The sequence below is a fragment of the Camelus bactrianus genome, chromosome 15 (genome assembly GCF_048773025.1).
Source record: "Camelus bactrianus isolate YW-2024 breed Bactrian camel chromosome 15, ASM4877302v1, whole genome shotgun sequence".
In the NCBI taxonomy this organism is placed as follows: domain Eukaryota; kingdom Metazoa; phylum Chordata; class Mammalia; order Artiodactyla; family Camelidae; genus Camelus; species Camelus bactrianus.
In genome coordinates this window covers 9,566,514-9,578,562 of record NC_133553.1, presented here as the reverse complement: position 1 = coordinate 9,578,562, position 12,049 = coordinate 9,566,514, and positions in this window count along the sequence as shown.

Sequence of the window (12,049 nt, the reverse complement as noted above, 5' to 3'; positions counted from 1 at the left end):
CATAAGTGTGTGTGAAAGCCGTCCTTCACCTAGCTTGTTGGGAACACAAAGTTTCTTTTCAGTTGCAAACTCCACTCCATACATATATATGGGGAGGTACTAGCTCCAACTCGGTTTTACAGTGAAAACTGCAGGAACTTCAAACCGGCACTAGGAAACAGACTGAGAAACCAGAGTAAAAGTTTCTCCTGCAACCCGTTCCCTTTGTGCTAGATGAACGAACGTCTCTCCACATGCTCAGTTCTGAGAGATAAGTGTGTGTGAAAGCCGTCCTTCACCTAGCTTGTTGGGAACACAAAGTTTCTTTTCAGTTGCAAACTCCACTCCATACATATATATGGGGAGGTACTAGCTCCAACACTGTTTTACAGTGAAAAATGCAGGAACTTCAAACCGGCACTAGGAAACAGACTGAGAAACCAGAGTAAAAGTTTCTCCTGCACCCCGTTCCCTTTGTGCTAGATGAACGAACTTCTCTCCACATGCTCAGTTCTGAGAGATAATTGTGTGTGAAAGCCGTCCTTCAACTAGCTTGTTGGGAACACAAAGTCTCTTTTCAGTTGCAAACTCCACTCCATACATATATATGGGGAGGTACTAGCTCCAACTCGGTTTTACAGTGAAAACTGCAGGAACTTCAAACCGGCACTAGGAAACATACTGAGAAACCAGAGTAAAAGTTTCTCCTGCAACCCGTTCCCTTTGTGCTAGATGAACGAACGTCTCTCCACATGCTCAGTTCTGAGAGATAAGTGTGTGTGAAAGCCGTCCTTCACCAAGGTTGTTGGGAACACAAAGTTTCTTTTCAGTTGCAAACTCCACTCCATTCATATATTTGGGGAGGTACTAGCTCCAACTCTGTTTTACAGTGAAAACTGCAAGAACTTCAAACCGGCAATAGGAAACAGACTGAGAAACCAGAGTAAAAGTTTCACCTGCAGCCCGTTTCCTTTGTGCTAGTTGAACGAACGTCTCTCCACATGCTCAGTTCTGAGAGATAAGTGCTTGTGAAAGCCGTCCTTCACCTAGCTTGTTGGGAACACAAATTTCTTTTCAGTTGCAAACTCCACTCCATACATATATATGGGGAGGTGCTTGCTCCAACTCGGTTTTACAGTGAAAACTGCAGGAAGTTCAAACCGACACTAGGAAACAGACTGAGAAACCAGAGTAAAAGTTTCTCCTGCAACCCGTTCCCTTTGTGCTAGATGAACGAACGTCTCTCCACATGCTCAGTTCTGAGAGATAAGTGTGTGTGAAAGCCGTCCTTCACCTAGCTTGTTGGGAACACAAAGTTTCTTTTCAGTTGCAAACTCCACTCCATACATATATATGGGGAGGTAGTAGCTCAAACTCGGTTTTACAGTGAAAACTGCAGGAACTTCAAACCGGCACTAGGAAACAGACTGAGAAACCAGAGTAAAAGTTTCTCCTGCAACCCGTTCCCTTTGTGCTAGATGAACGAACGTCTCTCCACAAGCTCAGTTCTGAGAGATAAGTGTGTGTGAAAGCCGTCCTTCACCTAGCTTGTTGGGAACACAAAGTTTCTTTTCAGTTGCAAACTCCACTCCATACATATATATGGGGAGGTACTAGCTCCAACTCGCTTTTACAGTGAAAACTGCAGGAACTTCAAACCGGCACTAGGAAACAGACTGAGAAACCAGAGTAAAAGTTTCTCCTGCAACCCGTTCCCTTTGTGCTAGATGAACGAACGTCTCTCCACATGCTCAGTTCTGAGAGATAAGTGTGTGTGAAAGCCGTCCTTCACCTAGCTTGTTGGGAACACAAAGGTACTTTTCAGTTGCAAACTCCACTCCATACATATATATGGGGAGGTAGTAGCTCCAACTCGGTTTTACAGTGAAAACTGCAGGAACTTCAAACCGGCACTAGGAAACAGACTGAGAAACCAGAGTAAAAGTTTCTCCTGCAACCCGTTCCCTTTGTGCTAGATGAACGAACGTCTCTCCACATGCTCAGTTCTGAGAGATAAGTGTGTGTGAAAGCCGTCCTTCACCTAGCTTGTTGGGATCACAAAGGTTCTTTTCAGTTGCAAACTCCACTCCATACATATATATGGGAAGGTACTAGCTCCAACTCGGTTTTACAGTGAAAACTGCAGGAACTTCAAACCGGCACTAGGAAACAGACTGAGAAACCAGAGTAAAAGTTTCTCCTGCAACCCGTTCCCTTTGTGCTAGATGAACGAACGTCTCTCCACATGCTCAGTTCTGAGAGATAAGTGTGTGTGAAAGCCGTCCTTCACCTAACTTGTTGGGAACACAAAGGTTCTTTTCAGTTGCAAACTCCACTCCATACATATATAAGGGGAGGTAGTAGCTCCAACTCGGTTTTACAGTGAAAACTGCAGGAACTTCAAACCGGCACTAGGAAACAGACTGAGAAACCAGAGTAAAAGTTTCTCCTGCAACCCGTTCCCTTTGTGCTAGATGAACGAACGTCTCTCCACATGCTCAGTTCTGAGAGATAAGTGTGTGTGAAAGCCGTCCTTCACCTAGCTTGTTGGGAACACAAAGTTTCTTTTCAGTTGCAAACTCCACTCCATACTTATATATGGGGAGGTACTAGCTCCAACTCGGTTTTACAGTGAAAACTGCAGGAACTTCAAACCGGCACTAGGAAACAGACTGAGAAACCAGAGTAAAAGTATCTCCTGCAACCCGTTCCCTTTGTGCTAGATGAACGAACGTCTCTCCACATGCTCAGTTCTGAGAGATAAGTGTGTGAAAGCCGTCCTTCACCTAGCTTGTTGGGAACACAAAGTTTCTTTTCAGTTGCAAACTCCACTCCATACATATATATGGGGAGGTAGTAGCTCCAACTCGGTTTTACAGTGAAAACTGCAGGAACTTCAAACCGGCACTAGGAAACAGACTGAGAAAACAGAGTAAAAGTTTCTCCTGCAACCCGTTCCCTTTGTGCTAGATGAACGAACGTCTCTCCACATGCTCAGTTCTGAGAGATAAGTGTGTGTGAAAGCCGTCCTTCACCTAGCTTGTTGGGAACACAAAGTCTCTTTTCAGTTGCAAACTCCACTCCATACATATATATGGGGAGGTACTAGCTCCAACTCGGTTTTACAGTGAAAACTGCAGGAACTTCAAACCGGCACTAGGAAACATACTGAGAAACCAGAGTAAAAGTTTCTCCTGCAACCCGTTCCCTTTGTGCTAGATGAACGAACGTCTCTCCACATGTTCAGTTCTGAGAGATAAGTGTGTGTGAAAGCCGTCCTTCACCAAGGTTGTTGGGAACACAAAGTTTCTTTTCAGTTGCAAACTCCACTCCATTCATATATTTGGGGAGGTACTAGCTCCAACTCTGTTTTACAGTGAAAACTGCAGGAACTTCAAACCGGCACTAGGAAACAGACTGAGAAAAAAGGGTAAAAGTTTCTCCTGCAACCCGTTTCCTTTGTGCTAGTTGAACGAACGTCTCTCCACATGCTCAGTTCTGAGAGATAAGTGCGTGTGAAAGCCGTCCTTCACCTAGCTTGTTGGGAACACAAAGTTTCTTTTCAGTTGCAAACTCCACTCCATACATATATATGGGGAGGTGCTTGCTCCAACTCGGTTTTACAGTGAAAACTGCAGGAACTTCAAACCGACACTAGGAAACAGACTGAGAAACCAGAGTAAAAGTTTCTCCTGCAACCCGTTCCCTTTGTGCTAGATGAACGAACGTCTCTCCACATGCTCAGTTCTGAGAGATAAGTGTGTGTGAAAGCCGTCCTTCACCTAGCTTGTTGGGAACACAAAGTTTCTTTTCAGTTGCAAACTCCACTCCATACATATATATGGGGAGGTAGTAGCTCCAACTCGGTTTTACAGTGAAAACTGCAGGAACTTCAAACCGGCACTAGGAAACAGACTGAGAAACCAGAGTAAAAGTTTCTCCTGCAACCCGTTCCCTTTGTGCTAGATGAACGAACGTCTCTCCACAAGCTCAGTTCTGAGAGATAAGTGTGTGTGAAAGCCGTCCTTCACCTAGCTTGTTGGGAACACAAAGTTTCTTTTCATTGCAAACTTCACTCCATACATATATATGGGGAGGTACTAGCTCCAACTCGGTTTTACAGTGAAAACTGCAGGAACTTCAAACCGGCACTAGGAAACAGACTGAGAAACCAGAGTAAAAGTTTCTCCTGCAACCCGTTCCCTTTGTGCTAGATGAACGAAGGTCTCTCCACATGCTCAGTTCTGAGAGATAAGTGTGTGTGAAAGCCGTCCTTCACCTAGCTTGTTGGGAACACAAAGGTTCTTTTCAGTTGCAAACTCCACTCCATACATATATATGGGGAGGTAGTAGCTCCAACTCGGTTTTACAGTGAAAACTGCAGGAACTTCAAACCGGCACTAGGAAACAGACTGAGAAACCAGAGTAAAAGTTTCTCCTGCAACCCGTTCCCTTTGTGCTAGATGAACGAACGTCTCTCCACATGCTCAGTTCTGAGAGATAAGTGTGTGTGAAAGCCGTCCTTCACTTAGCTTGTTGGGAACACAAAGGTTCTTTTCAGTTGCAAACTCCACTCCATACATATATATGGGAAGGTACTAGCTCCAACTCGGTTTTACAGTGAAAACTGCAGGAACTTCAAACCGGCACTAGGAAACAGACTGAGAAACCAGAGTAAAAGTTTCTCCTGCAACCCGTTCCCTTTGTGCTAGATGAACGAACGTCTCTCCACATGCTCAGTTCTGAGAGATAAGTGTGTGTGAAAGCCGTCCTTCACCTAGCTTGTTGGGAACACAAAGTTTCTTTTCAGTTGCAAACTCCTCTCCATACATATATAAGGGGAGGTAGTAGCTCCAACTCGGTTTTACAGTGAAAACTGCAGGAACTTCAAACAGGCACTAGGAAACAGACTGAGAAACCAGAGTAAAAGTTTCTCCTGCAACCCGTTCCCTTTGTGCTAGATGAACGAACGTCTCTCCACATGCTCAGTTCTGAGAGATAAGTGTGTGTGAAAGCCGTCCTTCACCTAGCTTGTTGGGAACACAAAGTTTCTTTTCAGTTGCAAACTCCACTCCATACATATATAAGGGGAGGTATTAGCTCCAACTCGGTTTTACAGTGAAAACTGCAGGAACTTCAAACCGGCACTAGGAAACAGACTGAGAAACCAGAGTAAAAGTATCTCCTGCAACCCGTTCCCTTTGTGCTAGATGAACGAACGTCTCTCCACATGCTCAGTTCTGAGAGATAAGTGTGTGAAAGCCGTCCTTCACCTAGCTTGTTTGGAACACAAAGTTTCTTTTCAGTAGCAAACTCCACTCCATACATATATATGGGGAGGTAGTAGCTCCAACTCGGTTTTACAGTGAAAACTGCAGGAACTTCAAACCGGCACTAGGAAACAGACTGAGAAAACAGAGTAAAAGTTTCTCCTGCAACCCGTTCCCTTTGTGCTAGATGAACGAACGTCTCTCCACATGCTCAGTTCTGAGACATAAGTGTGTGTGAAAGCCGTCCTTCACCTAGCTTGTTGGGAACACAAAGTTTCTTTTCAGTTGCAAACTCCACTCCATACATATATATGGGGAGGTACTAGCTCCAACTCGGTTTTACAGTGAAAACTGCAGGAACTTCAAACCGGCACTAGGAAACAGACTGAGAAACCAGAGTAAAAGTTTCTCCTGCAACCCGTTCCCTTTGTGCTAGATGAACGAACGTCTCTCCACATGCTCAGTTCTGAGAGATAAGTGTGTGTGAAAGCCGTCCTTCACCTAGCTTGTTGGGAACACAAAGTTTCTTTTCAGTTGCAAACTCCACTCCATACATATATATGGGGAGGTACAAGCTCCAACACTGTTTTACAGTGAAAAATGCAGGAACTTCAAACCGGCACTAGGAAACAGACTGAGAAACCAGAGTAAAAGTTTCTCCTGCAACCCGTTCCCTTTGTGCTAGATGAACGAACTTCTCTCCACATGCTCAGTTCTGAGAGATAATTGTGTGTGAAAGCCGTCCTTCAACTAGCTTGTTGGGAACACAAAGTCTCTTTTCAGTTGCAAACTCCACTCCATACATATATATGGGGAGGTACTAGCTCCAACTCGGTTTTACAGTGAAAACTGCAGGAACTTCAAACCGGCACTAGGAAACATACTGAGAAACCAGAGTAAAAGTTTCTCCTGCAACCCGTTCCCTTTGTGCTAGATGAACGAACGTCTCTCCACATGCTCAGTTCTGAGAGATAAGTGTGTGTGAAAGCCGTCCTTCACCAAGGTTGTTGGGAACACAAAGGTTCTTTTCAGTTGCAAACTCCACTCCATTCATATATTTGGGGAGGTACTAGCTCCAACACTGTTTTACAGTGAAAACTGCAAGAACTTCAAACCGGCACTAGGAAACAGACTGAGAAACCAGAGTAAAAGTTTCACCTGCAGCCCGTTTCCTTTGTGCTAGTTGAACGAACGTCTCTCCACATGCTCAGTTCTGAGAGATAAGTGCTTGTGAAAGCCGTCCTTCACCTAGCTTGTTGGGAACACAAATTTCTTTTCAGTTGCAAACTCCACTCCATACATATATATGGGGAGGTGCTTGCTCCAACTCGGTTTTACAGTGAAAACTGCAGGAAGTTCAAACCGACACTAGGAAACAGACTGAGAAACCAGAGTAAAAGTTTCTCCTGCAACCCGTTCCCTTTGTGCTAGATGAACGAACGTCTCTCCACATGCTCAGTTCTGAGAGATAAGTGTGTGTGAAAGCCGTCCTTCACCTAGCTTGTTGGGAACACAAAGTTTCTTTTCAGTTGCAAACTCCACTCCATACATATATATGGGGAGGTAGTAGCTCAAACTCGGTTTTACAGTGAAAATTGCAGGAACTTCAAACCGGCACTAGGAAACAGACTGAGAAACCAGAGTAAAAGTTTCTCCTGCAACCCGTTCCCTTTGTGCTAGATGAACGAACGTCTCTCCACAAGCTCAGTTCTGAGAGATAAGTGTGTGTGAAAGCCGTCCTTCACCTAGCTTGTTGGGAACACAAAGTTTCTTTTCAGTTGCAAACTCCACTCCATACATATATATGGGGAGGTACTAGCTCCAACTCGCTTTTACAGTGAAAACTGCAGGAACTTCAAACCGGCACTAGGAAACAGACTGAGAAACCAGAGTAAAAGTTTCTCCTGCAACCCGTTCCCTTTGTGCTAGATGAACGAACGTCTCTCCACATGCTCAGTTCTGAGAGATAAGTGTGTGTGAAAGCCGTCCTTCACCTAGCTTGTTGGGAACACAAAGTTTCTTTTCAGTTGCAAACTCCACTCCATACATATATAAGGGGAGGTAGTAGCTCCAACTCGGTTTTACAGTGAAAACTGCAGGAACTTCAAACCGGCACTAGGAAACAGACTGAGATACCAGAGTAAAAGTTTCTCCTGCAACCCGTTCCCTTTGTGCTAGATGAACGAACGTCTCTCCACATGCTCAGTTCTGAGAGATAAGTGTGTGTGAAAGCCGTCCTTCACCTAACTTGTTGGGAACACATAGTTTCTTTTCAGTTGCAAACTCCACTCCGTACATATATATGGGGAGGCACTAGCTCCAACTCGGTTTTACAGTGAAAACTGCAGGAACTTCAAACCGGCACTAGGAAACAGACTGAGAAACCAGAGTATTAGTTTCTCCTGCAACCCGTTCCCTTTGTGCTAGATGAACGAACGTCTCTCCACATGCTCAGTTCTGAGAGATAAGTGTGTGTGAAAGCCGTCCTTCACCTAGCTTGTTGGGAACACAAAGTTTCTTTTCAGTTGCAAACTCCACTCCATACATATATATGGGGAGGTACTAGCTCCAACTCGGTTTTACAGTGAAAACTGCAGGAACTTCAAACCGGCACTAGGAAACAGACTGAGAAACCAGAGTAAAAGTTTCTCCTGCAACCCGTTCCCTTTGTGCTAGATGAACGAACGTCTCTCCACATGCTCAGTTCTGAGAGATAAGTGTGTGTGAAAGCCGTCCTTCACCTAGCTTGTTGGGAACACAAAGTTTCTTTTCAGTTGCAAACTCCACTCCATACATATATAAGAGGAGGTATTAGCTCCAACTCGGTTTTACAGTGAAAACTGCAGGAACTTCAAACCGGCACTAGGAAACAGACTGAGAAACCAGAGTAAAAGTATCTCCTGCAACCCGTTCCCTTTGTGCTAGATGAACGAACGTCTCTCCACATGCTCAGTTCTGAGAGATAAGTGTGTGAAAGCCGTCCTTCACCTAGCTTGTTGGGAACACAAAGTTTCTTTTCAGTTGCAAACTCCACTCCATACATATATATGGGGAGGTAGTAGCTCCAACTCGGTTTTACAGTGAAAACTGCAGGAACTTCAAACCGGCACTAGGAAACAGACTGAGAAAACAGAGTAAAAGTTTCTCCTGCAACCCGTTCCCTTTGTGCTAGATGAACGAACGTCTCTCCACATGCTCAGTTCTGAGAGATAAGTGTGTGTGAAAGCCGTCCTTCACCTAGCTTGTTGGGAACACAAAGTCTCTTTTCAGTTGCAAACTCCACTCCATACATATATATGGGGAGGTACTAGCTCCAACTCGGTTTTACAGTGAAAACTGCAGGAACTTCAAACCGGCACTAGGAAACATACTGAGAAACCAGAGTAAAAGTTTCTCCTGCAACCCGTTCCCTTTGTGCTAGATGAACGAACGTCTCTCCACATGCTCAGTTCTGAGAGATAAGTGTGTGTGAAAGCCGTCCTTCACCAAGGTTGTTGGGAACACAAAGTTTCTTTTCAGTTGCAAACTCCACTCCATTCATATATTTGGGGAGGTACTAGCTCCAACTCTGTTTTACAGTGAAAACTGCAGGAACTTCAAACCGGCACTAGGAAACAGACTGAGAAACCAGAGTAAAAGTTTCTCCTGCAACCCGTTTCCTTTGTGCTAGTTGAACGAACGTCTCTCCACATGCTCAGTTCTGAGAGATAAGTGCGTGTGAAAGCCGTCCTTCACCTAGCTTGTTGGGAACACAAAGTTTCTTTTCAGTTGCAAACTCCACTCCATACATATATATGGGGAGGTGCTTGCTCCAACTCGGTTTTACAGTGAAAACTGCAGGAACTTCAAACCGACACTAGGAAACAGACTGAGAAACCAGAGTAAAAGTTTCTCCTGCAACCCGTTCCCTTTGTGCTAGATGAACGAACGTCTCTCCACATGCTCAGTTCTGAGAGATAAGTGTGTGTGAAAGCCGTCCTTCACCTAGCTTGTTGGGAACACAAAGTTTCTTTTCAGTTGCAAACTCCACTCCATACATATATATGGGGAGGTAGTAGCTCCAACTCGGTTTTACAGTGAAAACTGCAGGAACTTCAAACCGGCACTAGGAAACAGACTGAGAAACCAGAGTAAAAGTTTCTCCTGCAACCCGTTCCCTTTGTGCTAGATGAACGAACGTCTCTCCACAAGCTCAGTTCTGAGAGATAAGTGTGTGTGAAAGCCGTCCTTCACCTAGCTTGTTGGGAACACAAAGTTTCTTTTCATTGCAAACTTCACTCCATACATATATATGGGGAGGTACTAGCTCCAACTCGGTTTTACAGTGAAAACTGCAGGAACTTCAAACCGGCACTAGGAAACAGACTGAGAAACCAGAGTAAAAGTTTCTCCTGCAACCCGTTCCCTTTGTGCTAGATGAACGAAGGTCTCTCCACATGCTCAGTTCTGAGAGATAAGTGTGTGTGAAAGCCGTCCTTCACCTAGCTTGTTGGGAACACAAAGGTTCTTTTCAGTTGCAAACTCCACTCCATACATATATATGGGGAGGTAGTAGCTCCAACTCGGTTTTACAGTGAAAACTGCAGGAACTTCAAACCGGCACTAGGAAACAGACTGAGAAACCAGAGTAAAAGTTTCTCCTGCAACCCGTTCCCTTTGTGCTAGATGAACGAACGTCTCTCCACATGCTCAGTTCTGAGAGATAAGTGTGTGTGAAAGCCGTCCTTCACCTAGCTTGTTGGGAACACAAAGGTTCTTTTCAGTTGCAAACTCCACTCCATACATATATATGGGAAGGTACTAGCTCCAACTCGGTTTTACAGTGAAAACTGCAGGAACTTCAAACCGGCACTAGGAAACAGACTGAGAAACCAGAGTAAAAGTTTCTCCTGCAACCCGTTCCCTTTGTGCTAGATGAACGAACGTCTCTCCACATGCTCAGTTCTGAGAGATAAGTGTGTGTGAAAGCCGTCCTTCACCTAGCTTGTTGGGAACACAAAGGTTCTTTTCAGTTGCAAACTCCACTCCATACATATATAAGGGGAGGTAGTAGCTCCAACTCGGTTTTACAGTGAAAACTGCAGGAACTTCAAACAGGCACTAGGAAACAGACTGAGAAACCAGAGTAAAAGTTTCTCCTGCAACCCGTTCCCTTTGTGCTAGATGAACGAACGTCTCTCCACATGCTCAGTTCTGAGAGAAAAGTGTGTGTGAAAGCCGTCCTTCACCTAGCTTGTTGGGAACACAAAGTTTCTTTTCAGTTGCAAACTCCACTCCATACATATATAAGGGGAGGTATTAGCTCCAACTCGGTTTTACAGTGAAAACTGCAGGAACTTCAAACCGGCACTAGGAAACAGACTGAGAAACCAGAGTAAAAGTATCTCCTGCAACCCGTTCCCTTTGTGCTAGATGAACGAACGTCTCTCCACATGCTCAGTTCTGAGAGATAAGTGTGTGAAAGCCGTCCTTCACCTAGCTTGTTGGGAACACAAAGTTTCTTTTCAGTTGCAAACTCCACTCCATACATATATATGGGGAGGTAGTAGCTCCAACTCGGTTTTACAGTGAAAACTGCAGGAACTTCAAACCGGCACTAGGAAACAGACTGAGAAAACAGAGTAAAAGTTTCTCCTGCAACCCGTTCCCTTTGTGCTAGATGAACGAACGTCTCTCCACATGCTCAGTTCTGAGACATAAGTGTGTGTGAAAGCCGTCCTTCACCTAGCTTGTTGGGAACACAAAGTTTCTTTTCAGTTGCAAACTCCACTCCATACATATATATGGGGAGGTACTAGCTCCAACTCGGTTTTACAGTGAAAACTGCAGGAACTTCAAACCGGCACTAGGAAACAGACTGAGAAACCAGAGTAAAAGTTTCTCCTGCAACCCGTTCCCTTTGTGCTAGATGAACGAACGTCTCTCCACATGCTCAGTTCTGAGAGATAAGTGTGTGTGAAAGCCGTCCTTCACCTAGCTTGTTGGGAACACAAAGTTTCTTTTCAGTTGCAAACTCCACTCCATACATATATATGGGGAGGTACTAGCTCCAACACTGTTTTACAGTGAAAAATGCAGGAACTTCAAACCGGCACTAGGAAACAGACTGAGAAACCAGAGTAAAAGTTTCTCCTGCAACCCGTTCCCTTTGTGCTAGATGAACGAACTTCTCTCCACATGCTCAGTTCTGAGAGATAATTGTGTGTGAAAGCCGTCCTTCAACTAGCTTGTTGGGAACACAAAGTCTCTTTTCAGTTGCAAACTCCACTCCATACATATATATGGGGAGGTACTAGCTCCAACTCGGTTTTACAGTGAAAACTGCAGGAACTTCAAACCGGCACTAGGAAACATACTGAGAAACCAGAGTAAAAGTTTCTCCTGCAACCCGTTCCCTTTGTGCTAGATGAACGAACGTCTCTCCACATGCTCAGTTCTGAGAGATAAGTGTGTGTGAAAGCCGTCCTTCAGCAAGGTTGTTGGGAACACAAAGTTTCTTTTCAGTTGCAAACTCCACTTCATTCATATATTTGGGGAGGTACTAGCTCCAACTCTGTTTTACAGTGAAAACTGCAAGAACTTCAAACCGGCACTAGGAAACAGACTGAGAAACCAGAGTAAAAGTTTCACCTGCAACCCGTTTCCTTTGTGCTAGTTGAACGAACGTCTCTCCACATGCTCAGTTCTGAGAGATAAGTGCGTGTGAAAGCCGTCCTTCACCTAGCTTGTTGGGAACACAAATTTCTTTTCAGTTGCAAACTCCACTCCATACATATATATGGGGAGGTGCTTGCTCCAAC